This window comes from Psittacula echo (genome assembly GCF_963264785.1).
Source record: "Psittacula echo genome assembly, chromosome: 5".
Taxonomy (NCBI): domain Eukaryota; kingdom Metazoa; phylum Chordata; class Aves; order Psittaciformes; family Psittacidae; genus Psittacula; species Psittacula echo.
This window is the reverse complement of record NC_137739.1, coordinates 17246134-17261200: the sequence shown is the minus strand read 5'-3', so window position 1 is coordinate 17261200 and position 15067 is coordinate 17246134.

Below are 15067 nucleotides of genomic sequence, written 5' to 3'. Positions count from 1 at the left end.
ACAAGCCTGGTGAAGCAGGGAGGTCTGTGCTGATCCACCAAACCAGGTGAACACCATCTTGGCTCTGGTATTTTCCTATCACTGGAGCATGCAGAGGAGATTAAAAGGGTGTCTGAGCCCTCTCTGAAAGCCCTGGGGACTCCCACCAAAGACCAGCAGCGGAACTCCTCTGGGTTTCTTCCCTTTGCCCCAGCTGGAGGACGTGCCTGGAGCCACCATGTGCTCGAAGCTGATGCTGGCCCTGCCCTGCACTGGGATTCCAGGTTTACTTACACTCTAAAACTGATGCTGGCTGCATGCACCAGAACATGCACTTATTTTGTGAAAATATGTTTGTCCCAGAACTGTTCCAGCGGGCTGGGAGCACACAGTGACTCAGGTGGGTGTGCAGCTGCATCCTTTGCTCCAGTGGATGAGAGGTGTCCGGTTATTCCGAGTGACAAAACCTGCCGGTGGAACAGCCTGTGGTGATGTTCTGCTGTTATGGGAAGTTGAATCCTCAGGTGCCTTTCTCAGCATGAGCTGACATTGGGGTCTTCCTGGGGCCTCTCTACCCTGTGTGTTTGCTTGTGAGCAGATTAGAGCAAGTCGGCTCAATGTATGCAGATGGAAAGCTGAAAATGATGTGATTGAGATAGAAAGGGTGGTGGTGAAGGGGAGGTGAGCAGTGGGACGGCGCTGGAGGGTGAGTTGGACCCTTGCACACCTCCAAGCATCACTGTAGAGTGAGGACTTCAGTCTCATGTACAGGGAGCAGGTCCTTCCACCCCCATGGCTTTTCCTGCCTGGGAAGTGGATCTGCAAAGCAGCCGTGAGTTCCTGCAGATCTTCACCCACCTTCAGGGGCTCTCCTGGCTGTCCTGGGCAGCAGGTGCCTGTGCCTAGCTGGGCACTGGTGTGCTTTCAGCAGTACTGGTTCAGGTTCATACTGGGAGGCAGGTGCTGGTACTGCATCGCCCCTGCAAACCCACTATGGTGCCAGGAGCTGCCCCGCTGGTGCACATGAAGGGTCCACCACCCTGCCAGCAAGGGGCACACACTGGGAGCTGCCCGGTAGGTGCAGGCAGGGAACGCACCTCTGGTGTTCCTAATGGGACTGGGGGCATAAAGCAGTTTTGCGGCAGGATTTGAGCAGCCTCTGCATGAGGACAACACATAACACACAAGCACCAGCAGCCAGCACAGTGGGGATGCTGCTGTACTTGCTGGGGAGCACTGGGGTGTTGGGGACCCTTCCAGTGTCACCCCATGGTGGGCAAGGCTCATGCTGGGGGGGGGGGCCATGAGCCATGGGTGGGGGACCACCAGGCTGTGTGGATGCAGACCCCTGTGTTCCCCCTCTTTCAGGGCCAGCTACTGGATACCCCAGGACTGTGTCCATCTGTACCAAGGCAGAAGGCAAGCTTCTCCCACCAAGAATCACTGGGAGCTGGGATAGCAGCAATGGGGGCGAGAACTCAGGCTGGGAGGGCAGAGACAGGGGTGGGTGCTGGAGAGATACCAAGGTTGCCAATGTTCCCATCAGCACTGACTGATATGATTCTTGAAGGGTGAGGCCACAACCTGCTGAGTCCCAGCATGATGCTGGAGTGACACCAAGATTGGTTTGAGACTGGCAGGTTATGGAAACACCCAGGCAGAAGGTAGCACCATAGCCCTGAGCCACCACTGCAGGCTCTGGTGAGGGAGCTGGGCTGGTAACTCATATAAAGAGCCCCAGGCACCATGTACTTAACCCTTTGCAGGATGTTTCTAGGTGGACCAATGCATTAGGGTCCCTGGTCAGAGGCTCAAGGAAAGGCAGGCTGAGGGGGCAGGAGGCTCAGGAACCCCATCCAGGGACTTCATGCCTTCAGGGGATGAGGAGGTACAGGCAGAGCTCGCAGGAGGATGTTTGTCTGTGGCACTGAAGATTGAGGTCTGGCTGAAGGACAGGGGGTGTGGGAAGGCCTGGCCAGCCCAAGTCTCAGAGTAAGGTGGGGAAATGATGGCTGGAGGCAGCTGGTCTCCCACAGGAGTGATACCACCGAGATTAGGACACAGCAACACTACTGGGGTGGGATGCTTTTAGGGTAATCGTGGCTACGAGGGACCTCAGGATGTTTCTGGTCCAAACACAGTCACAGCAGGGCCAGCTTAAAGGTCAGACCTGGTTCAGGGCTTTACCCAGCCTGGTCTTGACAATCGCTGAGGATGGAGATTGGAGATAGAGCACAATTAAAATCTCTAAAGCCTCCAGGCAGCAGATGGCCTGAAAGAAGAGGGTTTCTCTGCACTAGCATCACCAAGCGCATGGGACAGGGCACAGCTCGATGTGGTGTTTGGGCATCAGGAAAACCTGTAAGCCGTGGAATGTGCTGAGAAACAAGCATGTGCATTTGCAGGCAGCTTTAGCTGGTGCAGACAGACATGCTCTGCCCCCATAACAGCCTCGCTGGAAGAAGAGATGGAGCTGGTACTCCCAGGGTCGCATCCTGCCCCACACAGCCATAACATGGTCTTGGGGCACCTGTAGAGGATGCTTCCACCAATGTCCTCCTTCCCAGACCTGGGCACCCTATGGCTTCGTTCTACAGACCTCCCTGTGTGAACCATTCTATTGCCAGCAGGACCATGGGGTGGGCTCATCTCATAGTGATGCTGAATTTGGAAGACAGCCCAGGGCTCCAGCTTGCAGTTATGTGAGCTGGAGCTGCAGTTCCCCAGAGAGGGACCACAGACCTCCTGGCATCACTGCCTGGTGAGGTCCCTTTGGGCTCTGAGGTGTCAGCAGTGACCATGCCAGGATGAAGGTTCTGTCTGGAGGTGATGTGCTCACTGATCTTTTGAATGGGGACGTGAGGAACAAGCTGTTCCTCTCCATATTGATGCATCTCAGGCAGGGTCTCCATAGTGACTGCAGCACTTGTGGCTCAGCTGGGGCTGCATCCTGACCTGTGGGGTGCTGCAGAGCCAGTTGTAGGCATGGGGAGGGTGGCTGGGGGAGCATCCCAGGTCTAAGCATCACTAGGATGGAAGTGGAGCTGGAGCCAGGTGCTCCGTCCCACAGGGTTGAGCTGCCCTCCCTCAGGACAGCCATGTCCTCTACTGCCCCTGCCCAGGGACAACCCCTCCCTGCTGCCTGGCATCTGAGGAGATGCTCGGGCATTCCCCTCAGCAGTTTTGCAGGCACCATGAGCATCTCCTGGCTGTGGTCCTGGCTGTCCACCAGCGTGCGATGGCGATCTTAGCACCTCAGTCTCACTGGCCAGGCCCTGACAGCTCTGCAAAAGACACAGCTGCTTGAAACACCTTCCCAGTTCTTCGTGCAATGGGTAAGATCCTGAGAGGCCAACACCCCCCGCTCTCCATAGCTGCTGTCCTGCTGTAGCAGGTTTGGGGATGCTGGCTGTGCTGCATGGCTGTCACCAAGGAGAGTTTGTGTTAAAAGCACGGTTCAAATTGCCTCTGAATGGTCTCTTGTATGGATGGTGTTGGTGCATCTTGGGCAACCTGAGAGCTGCAGGGGTGCTCAGGATTCTTCCAGCACCCTCCATCAGTGTCACTCCAAACCAGATAACCACACAGGGCCAATTTCCTTTCTCCAAGGACTGCTACCAGGCTTACCAGCAGAAACACCTCCTGAAAGAAAGCAGGTTTCATTTTATCTGGCTGTAACTGACAAGGAAATTCAGACTTGTGTATTATTGCAGCCTTTGCTAATCATGCTGCTTTGCTTCCCATACAGAAGTAATTCGTGGAACAGAAATGTTAATCAACACATCCTGACTTGCAATTATTCAATGAACTTCTCAGAAACGCCTGCCAGACTGTTACCAGGTAGAGAAATCCATCAGCAAGTGAAAGCCCACAAGCCCGAGGAGGAAGGACAGCATTCCTGGCAGCCTATCAGTTCTGTACCACTTGCTGCTGGACCTGGGAGGCTGCTGTAAGCTCAGGTGCACCAAGAGCTTCTGTATAGATCAAAAAGCACAGTATTTTTAATATCAGCAGATGATGCTATTAAGGATAAGTGCAGCCTGGTGAGATGCAAACCCATGCAAGCGGGGACCTGCTTGCCCCGGGGATTTGCTCTGTTTGGAAGCTCCTTCTACATCTGAGCAAAACCTGTTTCTTGCTTGAACCTCTCTGATGAAGGTGAGAAATGACCACAAGCCTTGCCCAACCATGAAGTGCTTCCTCTTTCTGCAGGACAATGGTCTGGGGGGAGGCTGACCTCTGATCCAGAGCAGCAGCTTACATACCTTCTGGGAGCCATTGAGTCACTCCAGCCAGTGAGGGCATCACCATGGGGCTAGACTACCACACCTCACCGACAGCAGGTTTACTGCTTTGGGTCTTATTCCTGCACAGACAAGGAGAAATGTAATGTTTAATACTACACTATGTGCTTGAGCATCTGCCTGATGGCCACAGTCTTTGCTACAGTATGATTATAAAGGGATTGATAATATGTCAACCTGTCCATAGTCAGAAATCAGCCAAACGCCACTGCCTTCCCACCCATTTTGGACCAGCTGGGTGATTTTCCAAAGAATCAGATGCTTGGACATTTATTCCCAGTAAGTGCTGGTTTAAAGAGATCCTGGGGAACAAAGGACTTTGGAGGCACAGGGAGAGATGCTCTTTTGAGTAAAGAATAAGCTTGCAAACCATGTCCTAAGAGATGCCTTGGAGGGTGCCCCAATCCAGCACCTTACAGGGGACATTGGAAACCTGGAACTCTCAGATTGGGGTTTTGCAGAGCATTTGCATCCCATTTCCAATCCTCCTGGGCAATGACAGCCCGGAGATCCCACCTCATCCACATCCACACTGTTTCTCAGTAAAGGTCACTTCCAAGCCGGTATTTCAGTGCAGTATTGCCACATGCTCATGATAAATGACTTTCCCCAGCTCATAAAGGCACTATTGAATTTGGCACTTACTCAGAGAGCCCCTCAGCAGATGCTGTCCTTCCAGAGAGCCTGCGGGCACACAGGTTGCCAGGTCTGTTCAAACCTCACCAAGTCTCTCTCGTTTCCGTTGTGTTTCTCACCTGATTCAAGCAGGAAGGCTTAAAAGATAAGATCAAGAACTTCTCTGAAAATCATCTATATTCACATCCTGCCCTGGAACTGGACTCTTTGTACCTGTCCTCTGCTGAAGGGCACAGCTCGCCCTCTTCCATGTTTAAAGCCCTGGCGAGCAGTGCAGCATCTGTATTTCACATCAGGGTTGCTATACCCCTGGATTAGGAACTCAAGGAGCAGATAAGAGGGTGCACCTTTTACTTCGTTTCTGTCTACCAGGAGCCCAGTTGCAACTTCTTCTGTAGCACTTACTTAAGCAGAATTGTGCCTGTCTTTTCCTGCCACATCCAGGGAAAGCAGCATCTCCTTTCCACCTGCTGGCATGGAAATGATGGTGGTTGACCCCTTCCTGTGTGGCTGTGATGTACGAGGTGATGGTGATGGACCTGTGCTTTGCTCTGCAACCAGCTGCATTTACAACCCTGGGGTGGAAATCCAGGTGATTTTCCAAAGGTGAAACACAGCCTTGAAAGTGACTTTGGAAAAATCCCTTTGGAGAAAAAAATCCCTTTGTCCCACACTTTGAGCAAGGGGCAGCATTTTTGTCATCCTCAGGGCACATTGATGGCCTCCCCTCATGACCCCTGTGGACAAGGTATGTCCGCTTGCCAGAAACAGAGGGGACACGAGCAGGTTTCTAGGCATAAAGGATTAAATGGTGGCTGCTGGGGCTGTATCCCACCAGCTAAGCCCAGTGGGGCAGTTTCAGGTGGGTTTGGAGCAGGACTGTCCCCCCTGCCAGCATGTCCTGCCCATCTCTTTCACTCACCTTTTATCACTAGGTGTGATCTGAGGCATCCTTGTGCCACATCACTCATCCTCCCCATCAGCCACAAGTAATGCTGGAGGGACTGAGCCTGGCTGGAGGAGGGCAGGGGGGTGGTAATGTAAGGATGTCCTGCACAAAAGCTGTTTCTTTCACCAATGACTGGATCTGACCTTCACTTCGCCCTCCACCATGCCTGGATTTGCCAGGTCTTCATGGTCTGTAAACTAGCAGAATCCCCATGGGCACGCTCCTCTTGGGAGGCTTCACATGCCTTTGTGGCTGAATTGCAAAGACCTCCAGCAGCAGCAGAGGTCTGTTGTCTGAAACATCAGAAACAACTTGACTCTGGGTCAGCTCTCCTCCGGTTTAATTTCTGTCCCACTGAACACATAGGGCAGGTGAACCCAGCCAGTGCATGAAAGTGTGTTTTGGACTAGCTGGGACAGTGTGGATGAAGGGGAAAGGGCAGCGGCTGGCCTCCCTCTGATCACATCTCTCCCAGGTGACCTCCTCCAACCAGCAGCCTGCATTGGTTTCTGATCTCTCCATAGACTTTAATTCACTTAATCATCTGGATTTTAGTGAATTCTTTTTCCAGTTTCTGTTTATAAAGGCCAGGTCCAACCCTTTAGAAGGTGGCTGGTAACACTGGATACCTGAGCTGCAGGGCAGTGGTGTGTGCTGCAGGAGTACCTGTCTCTACAGGAACAGTAGTAATAAACAGGTGACACCAGCGATGTACTGGCATTTTTCTTTGTGAAACACATGGTTCAAAGTGCTTTACACTTTGTCTGTGGGTTTTTTTTCTTCCAAACATCTTAGCACTTATTTTTCTATGTTCTCAAAAGATGTTATTTCAACTTTCACCCAAACTGGGGTGAAAATTGGTAATTTCTGGCATTTTCCAACAGGGAGAAATATAGATTCAGGGCAGGTGTTGGCCCCAATGAGATACCTTTCCCCTCAGTCATCAGAGCTGGGCACACCTGGGGACATGTGGACATGGTCCCATCCCACCCTACCTCTTAGACATCCCTCCCAGACATGTGGTCACCTCAGCTACAGATGAACCAGTGCCCAGGATGTGTTTTGGAGACATGTGGAAGAGGATGAAGCTGTGCTCCTCACATTGGTGGCTCTGGCAGGGACTGTCCCCTACAGCCACCATGGAGTCTGGGCATAGCAATAACCTGTGTTGTCAACCTTCATCCCAGCTGACCCCACTCCAGGTAAAACCACTGCTAAATGTCATTTAGCTTCATGACAATGGTAGGGTGTGGGCTAACTCCAGGTGTAATCCCTCCAGGGCATCTTTATCAGAGCCTACGACCAACTACTTATGTGCTTACAGGGGTAAGGTGTTGCTTGGCAGATGAAGGCAGGAGACAGGAGGGGAGAGGCTGCTCTCCCAGATGCTCAAAAGGAAGCTGAGCAGCCTGAAGATCTCCTTTGTTGCATGCCAAAATCCATGCTTGCTCATGCTCTGCGGAATAAGAGGCTCAGTTCTGGCATGTTGTCTGGCTTGTCTACTGTTGTCTGGCTTCTCCAGCCCAGGGCACCTCTGAACCCCCGCTACACAAGCAGAGGAACTAAGGAAATATCCTGCTGTGGCAGGGCAACTTCTACCTGTCCTGAAAGCAGTGCTGGCCCTTGGCTGTTTTGAGAACAGAGATGTTTTCTATAGCTTTGATAAACTATTTTTGCAAAACCAAGCCAAATAACTAAGGGCTTAAGAAGCCTTGTCTTGCGCTGTGCTCTGGGTCCTTCCCAGCCTTCCAGCTGTCCCAAATGTTGGATGTTTGCCACTTTATGCTATCTCGTGATGGAAGAAAATGTATTTTTACCCAGGAGCGTGATCTGCATGACTCTGTTATGCTCAGCAAAGCGTTCAAGCCACTCAGACCTGTAGCGCGAGAGGCGTGCTCTGCATTTCTTTCCTGCCAGCAGATCTGAAAGGGCTTCAAAAAACCATCACAAGGCTGCCAACCCCACTTGTGATATGTAACATAGCTTATAGCTGGGGAAACAAGCACCTAGCTTGCAGATGCTGTGCTGTGCTGTTTGATGGGGCAGGTCACTCAAGGTTAGACTGGAGGACCCTGAAAGCCCAGCTACTGGAGGAAATGCCAGGATGCATTTCCTCCACCTTCTCTTCTGGGAATTGCTTAAGCCTCCGGGCTCGGGAGGCTTCAGCCTGCCAGGCATGGTGCTGTATCACAGCATGCTTGGGTGTTCAGCTCACTGGGAAAACTCCCTCCTTCTCCTCGCTTTGGGGACAATGCAGGAAGAAAGGGGCTTGCTGGTTTCCTAGCAGCTCTCCACACGTGTTACTGTGTGAGCTTCCCAATTAGCTGCTGTTAGGGCAGTTCTGAGCCTGGGGTTAGCAAAGTGGCTGCTGTTTGCTGTGCTTCTCTTGCTATTTGCAGGGAGATGGCTCCTCTGCTCAAACACAACTCTCCTTTGAGGCTCAAACAGGAAAACCCTGGGCAGCTCTGCACATGCTGCTGTTCTGAGCTTTTTCTGACTTTGGATTCCTGTGTATGTAAAAATCCTCACAAACAAGAGGGCGGGAGGGCGTTGGGTTGTGAATCTAAAGGTATCAATAGATGCCATGAGCTGGGCTGAAGACAGACACTTAGATTTTCATGTTATCCAGGACTGCCTGTGTTTGACTTACCCCTGATAATAGAAGAACCAGTTAATTGGTATAAAGAGTAAAGGCTGCATAGTCCCTGGTCATTGCTCCTTCCCCAGTTGCTTCTGTTTTCCCTGTTGCAGGGAAGCTTTCCAGGAGCAGCTGCAAGGACTCTGCAACTTCTGCCTTGGCAATTTCTGTCTTCAAAGAGCTTTGCTTCCCCATAGAAGAACAGAGAACATTTTTAGCTCTGGCTGGGCTTCTTTCCGCTGGGCATCACCAGCACTAAGGGCTGGCACAACTTGCTTGGAGGGTGCGGAGCACCCACACATACACAGTGATGGGGTACTAGCAAACCCATTTACTGGTGAGGTGCAGGCAGGCATGATGCCAAACTCCTGCTTTGCAGCTTTCTCACCCTGGAGGCATTCTCCTGGTATTCAATAGGCTTTGGACTAAGTTTTGAGGGGTATTTGCTTCTCTTTTTGTTAATGGAACCTGAAGCTGGGCCCCGGGTTTGCTGGCAATGTGATGTATTTTCTGGAGCTCCAGTAAAGAGAGATTTCTATATGTACAGATCAACTCTGCTCGTAAAAAGGCACAGACATCCTCATCATGAGGGCTTTTTCTGATGTGACCAAAGATCTTCCAACAGCATAATGGCTCATGAAGGCACTCAGCCTGCAGAGAAAACAATCCATCTCTTGCCTAGGGAGACAGAGGTACTTGTTACCTAACTGAGGGGTGATGATAATTGCACAATTCCGTAATATCTGCAGTGCATTAGCTTTTGTTTCAACTCCAGAGAGGTTATAAGGTTTCCCTACATCTGCTGTATGCTTCAGACAGGCAGGTAACAGCACAGAGCTGCTGGGAGCGATGCTGAATTCCTCTAGGAGGAATTGCTCCCTCCAGGCTCAGTTTCACAGCTGAGTGTATTTTTGCAGTAGAAAAAAGTAGTTACAAGGAAGGTGTTATTTCCAGATGTGGCCTGTACCTGCTATTGCTCCTCTTGCTCTTGTGGTCGTGTCTGGCCAAGGTTCCTGCAGGCAGTGAAGCTGGATGTTGGGGTCCCTTTGGCTTTGCTGACAGCCATGAACCAGGTCCTGCAGGAGGACTTGGCAATGCCAGTTTTGCCCAGGCACTGCCAACACCAGTCTGCAGGTTGTGGCTGCTGGGGTCACAAAACCCTCTGTCACCTCAGCAGTGCCCAGTGCCACCCCAGTGATCTCCTGCTCCCTCTTGCACCACTCTGGCTGCACCCTACTCCCTGCCTGAAGCCCCTCTAGCACTTCCACTCCAAACGTTTCCTTGTCACACACCTATTTTGACATGTATTGAACATAAAACAGCTGCTTTTACCTTTTAGCAAGAGCAATACTTAATTCTGCTGCTGAGATCATGGGTTTCTGTCAGCACAGGGACATCAAGCTGTTGGACTGACCCAGCCCTAAGGTCTATTTAGCCAAGACCCTGACTTCCGCTGCGAGCTAGTATGTGCAGAGAGGCTGTTTCAGACAATGATGGTTTAACACTGAAGCAGACCTGTGACCAGAAGGCAAACTCACCTCCCAGCGCTTCAGGACTTTGACTGCAGTTTGGTACATTCAGAAGTTTCTGAAGCAAGCTGTTTCTTCTTTTGGCAGAATCAAAGGTTATGTGCAAAAGCAGCTGCTGGCTGTTTAAATGCTATTATTTCTGTGTTTCCCTTTGAGCTCTTTATCTCCCTTTTTCAGAGGGCAGGGCTCTATCCTCATGCCACCATGGCTGTTGGTAGGGCTCCTGCTGCCCTGTTGCTGGTTGAGCAGCCATGAGGCTCTCCTCCCTGTGGTCCCCAAGCCCACTCAAGGCTGCATGGTGGGACTGAGGGCACAGATCTGAGTGATTCCACCAGCCAGGTGCCAGGAGGCAGCACCCTGATAGCAACAGGGGAGGATGGAAAGGCACCCTTGGGGTGAAAACTGTGCAAAGGTGGCACCTCTACAGGAAAGGAGTATACGGGATAATCTTGAAAGAGCTTTTGTTTCCAATCATTTGTGTTCCTAATGTTCAAATGATGATTGCAATTAGTTAAATACTATGTCTGTGCCAAGACTAGAGCCTCAAGAAGAACGCCTTGCCCTGAGGGCTTGCTTCACCCTTGCATTGTGCAGTGTTTGCACTCCTCACCTGTGAAAGCAGTGCCTTTGCCTGGTGATCCTTATCAAAAAGGGCAAATTGGGTAACGGGATCATGTCCTTCCAAGCCTACCTTGACTCTTTTTCCTGTCTCTTTGGCTGGTTGCTCTCCGTATCCTTCCCTCCAGGTAGGTCAAGGGACAAATGTCGGTGTTGCAGAAAAACACACCAAAACTTTTCATGAGAAACAATGACTTCGGGATGATCTGGACTTTCAGCTTCCGGGGATGTAGGATGTGCTGTCTTGTCTATACATCAGGTTATGCCATGCCATCTTAAATTGGACACCCCCAAATTAAGCAGATTCTGGGAAATTAGAACTTAGTGCTGGCTTCAGGTGTGCCAAATGGCACCTCTTCTTTGAGGGAGCTAATGGACAGTGGATATACAGTCTTGGTTTTCACTGCATATAAAAGAGAACCCAGTCTTTCCTCTCCTGACCTGTCAGACCAAGTCTCAGAGAGATGTGGAAATCTCCTTGCCTGGGGGATGCTTTTTCATCCGGAGTAGCTTCTCACTTATCTGTTGAATGATCAAATGGAGCCTGCTGATTTATTACCCACTTCTGCTTGATACATGGGCTGCTGCTTGTGCTGGGTACTGCGCTCTGCTCTTGGAGCTCTTCTCTAATTCCAGTCCATTAACAGGGAGGGAGCTGCTCTGCAATGTAATTACAGGGAACGTGACATTCCTGGGTATTTTCCTTCCTCAGACACAAAGGCTCCAGATCTCCCCAGGTTCCTGGGCACAAATAGCACTTTACTTTCCACCAGTGATCCACAGCCATTTCCCCTCCTCCTGGTAGCAGTTACCTTCCCTTCCTCACCTCTGGAGTGATGAGGTTACTGTTAAAGTGGGAAGGAAGAAGTCTGCTCATGAGACTCTCTTCTGTGCCAACACCAAGGAGTTTGCAAGCTGAGCCAGCCCTCAGCAACAAACAGAAACCTCACACTGTGTGGACGTGGGTGGCAAATATTGCAGCCCAGGGCTGAAAGCAGCCTTTAGGTGAAAACTCATTTGTCCCAGGTGGGTAATGGGGGAGACTCTGATTAGAAGAGCAAAAATTGATGCCCAGCTTGCAAGTAAAACTAGAAAGTGGAAGCAAAGAAACTGAATGAGAAGTGTTCGTGTGGCCAAATGAAAGCCTCCTCATTTCCCACCTTGCCTTATTTAGTTTTGCACTGGCCCCTCTTTGAGAAAATTGCTCTGGCAGATTCCTTTCCCAGCCTCTCGAGCCATAAACAGTTTATTTGTAAAGCTAATGGCCTTCTGCAGCACTTCTCTAACAAGTAAGAACCCAGCAGAAACAGGTTTTATTTTCTCCACCATCAAGATGACCACATTCTCACTATTTTCCATACTGTGTGAAAGTCAGAGTGTCCCAACGTGTACAGCAACTTCACACGAGCATCTCCTGGGATGCAAAAGAAGCTTGAGGTCTTTTTACCCTTTTTTCACAACAGGGAGGTTAAAGATGAATGTTGTTTTTCGCTTGAGGAATCTGAAAAATGCCTGGTTAAAAAAAAAAAAAAGGAGAAATCAGAGTAAAAATGACTTGTTTTCTCTCTTGATCATATTTTCAACAGCACATTATGTCCTTGTCATGCCGTCCCTGGGACGACTGAGGACTGAACTTGCAGGGTTGGAATAGCCAGGTAAGACAATATCAGGAAAAAAAGAGCAGGAAAATCCTGAAGCTCTTTTGCTTTGCTTTGCAGGTCACTGCACAGAAGTGCACTGGGAAATGAGCTGTGATGGTGATGCCACTACCTGTCCTTGTACTCCTTCCCACATTCCCCTTCAGCATTGCTCACCTGACTGCTGCACAGTTTCTTTCTGAAATTTAAGGCATGAAAACAAATCTCCTTTCCAATTAAGAGGCAGAGACATCACAGCTGCTTCTTGGGGCTCTCCTAGAGCTGGAACAAGCCCTGTTTTCACAACTGGCCTGTGTCACTCATCTGCCTGTCACACCCCTGGGCAAGCCTAACCCCATGTAACTGTTCATCCCATGGGAATAGTTTGAAACAACTCTTCACAAAGTTAGAATTCCTTGTTCCTGGAGGAAAAAATGCCTTGGGCCAATCTGCCCAGGTACTTTTATGTAAGGATGTGACAGTTTGAGTTAGAAGCAAGCATAACAAATGCCAAGCTCTGCCAAAAAACACAACCTGGGGAAAAAACTAAAAAGTACATAGCCACCCCCCCAAACTTCATCCATCTGCAGGAAGATTTTGAATGGCTGAAAGTACAAGCTCAGGCAAAGACTGATGGAGGTGATTATTTATATGTTGAGAACCTGACAGATACCATGGGGATGTTCTGAAGGGACAGGGTTGTGTGCAGCCCGAAGTGGGGAGCAGCTGCCAGGAGGCACAACCCACACTGCTAAAGTGAGATAGGGAGGAATGAAAAACCACTGATAGCCAGGACACTCTGACCATGAATGAGATGGATAACATTGGTTTAGATGTAAAGGGTTTGCTGAAATAGGTCTCACACACCAAATTGTTAGATCTATTTTGCTGATCCTAAAATGGCGATAATGACAATAACAATCCTGTATGGGCAGATGTGGCCAAGTTGTTCTTTTTCCCCAAAAAGAAAGAAGAGTTACAGGCAGAGGAGGCTGGTGGAGTGCTACAAGGTCTGGATATCCTTTCAGTGAGTTGATTTCTCCTTCCCATCTTTCTAATCACAGAGCTTGTCTCCTGCCTTGGTCCAGAGAATGAGGTTCTTCCAGTGCGCAGAGAGGTTGAGCACCACAAACTTGGGCACTGTTCTTGCTAAGTTGGGAACTGACATGGAGTCACCAGGCTGTCTGATGGGATGGATATTTGAGTGATAGACTATTTCAAAGTACATTGTGCTAACCAGACTTGCAGCAGCTGAAAGGGACCTCATGACATGTAGTCTGGATGAAGGATGTTCAGCTGCACAGGTCAATGATTTCTTGGTGAAATATTTGATTAATGGATGCTCATCAGACAAAGGATGACTTGACTTCAGCAACGTGTTTGGGAACTGGTGGGAGCCAGAGAGAAGGGGCTAAAAGAGGTTAGACTCCTGAAACCAGAATAGAGGCAGTAAATAGTATGAGATGATGCTAATAGCCTGGGGGCAAAAGGGCTTGCCCTGTCCCACTCGAAGCATGCATAGCGCTTGTCAGTGCTAATGTGATTTGGGAAGCACCAAATTCACACGCGCAGCATATGAAACAGGCAGAGGACTGTTTTTGCATGAGGTGTTAAAAAATAGCTAATGCTTCTGTCATACCCAACTGTGATTTAGAGCAAAGCTGTTCACGGCAGGGGTGGCTAATTCCTTACCACCAGCAGCTCGGGCTGCAACGTGGAGTCATCACCTTCTGCTGGAGACCAGCCTGCATGGCAGCCGGTGCTTACATACTACTTGGAGGGTGTTTGCCACCCCAGCTAGCTTCCTCCTACACCTCTACCAGGCTCCCAGCAGCAGCTGTGGCTTCCTGCAGCTTGAAAGAAATAATATAATCTAAATGAAATTAGAGGTTTGGATGGAGACCAGGCACTGCAGATGTGCAGTGGAGGTGCTACCATCTGTACTCAGAAGCCTGCAATGTTGTCTGATAGCTCACACATTGCCACAAAACCCTGTGCCAAAATTTCAGATTTTCTTCCCTTTCCAACAAAATTTCCAGGTTTTGGAGTGATGGGGGGGGGGGGGGGGGAGGGGAGTTGGGGGGGCTGATGGGGGGAGGGAGCATCTCTCAAAAGTGTGAGCTGGGCTATGGAATGGTGAGCTGTTCCCATGGAGCTTAGTGTATGTGTCTAGAGACATATGTCATGTAGAGCTGTGTGGCATGGCTTCCTTTGGGTGTGGTTTCCTGGAGATGGGAAGGCAGCAAAGTGTTAGCCCTCATGGATCTCGCTGGGCTCCTGCCATGGCTACATGGCTGCAGTTTTTTCCTATTTGGATCCCTATTTAGTTCAAAGTTGCATCCACTCCATCTCCAGTGGTATGTTTGTGCTGCCTAATATTAATATATAAATATTAATGATATTTATATAAAGTGAAGAGCTGAGGTAAACAGCACACTACCAATTTATTCCATTTATTTTGCAGCTTTGGCTTTCCCCCAGGTATTTCATCCCACCTGCCTTTTGCTGGTCAATGTAACACAACAGCAGAGCAGAATGTTTCCTTCCTTCTCTGGTCCCTTGCCCAGGTTACTGGATGGCTGATATGCTCTTGAACTAGTGAATTATTTGAGGTTTTCTGGCATAAAACCCACAGCTTTTAATTACATCTCTTATTTTCTAATGTAACCACTTCAATATTTATTCTTTTTAGGATTTATTGCTATTTCCTTGCTTTTGATTAATTTTTGATTGTGTGAATACGGTGCTACTCAATATAGAACCTTTGTGTGCGTGTC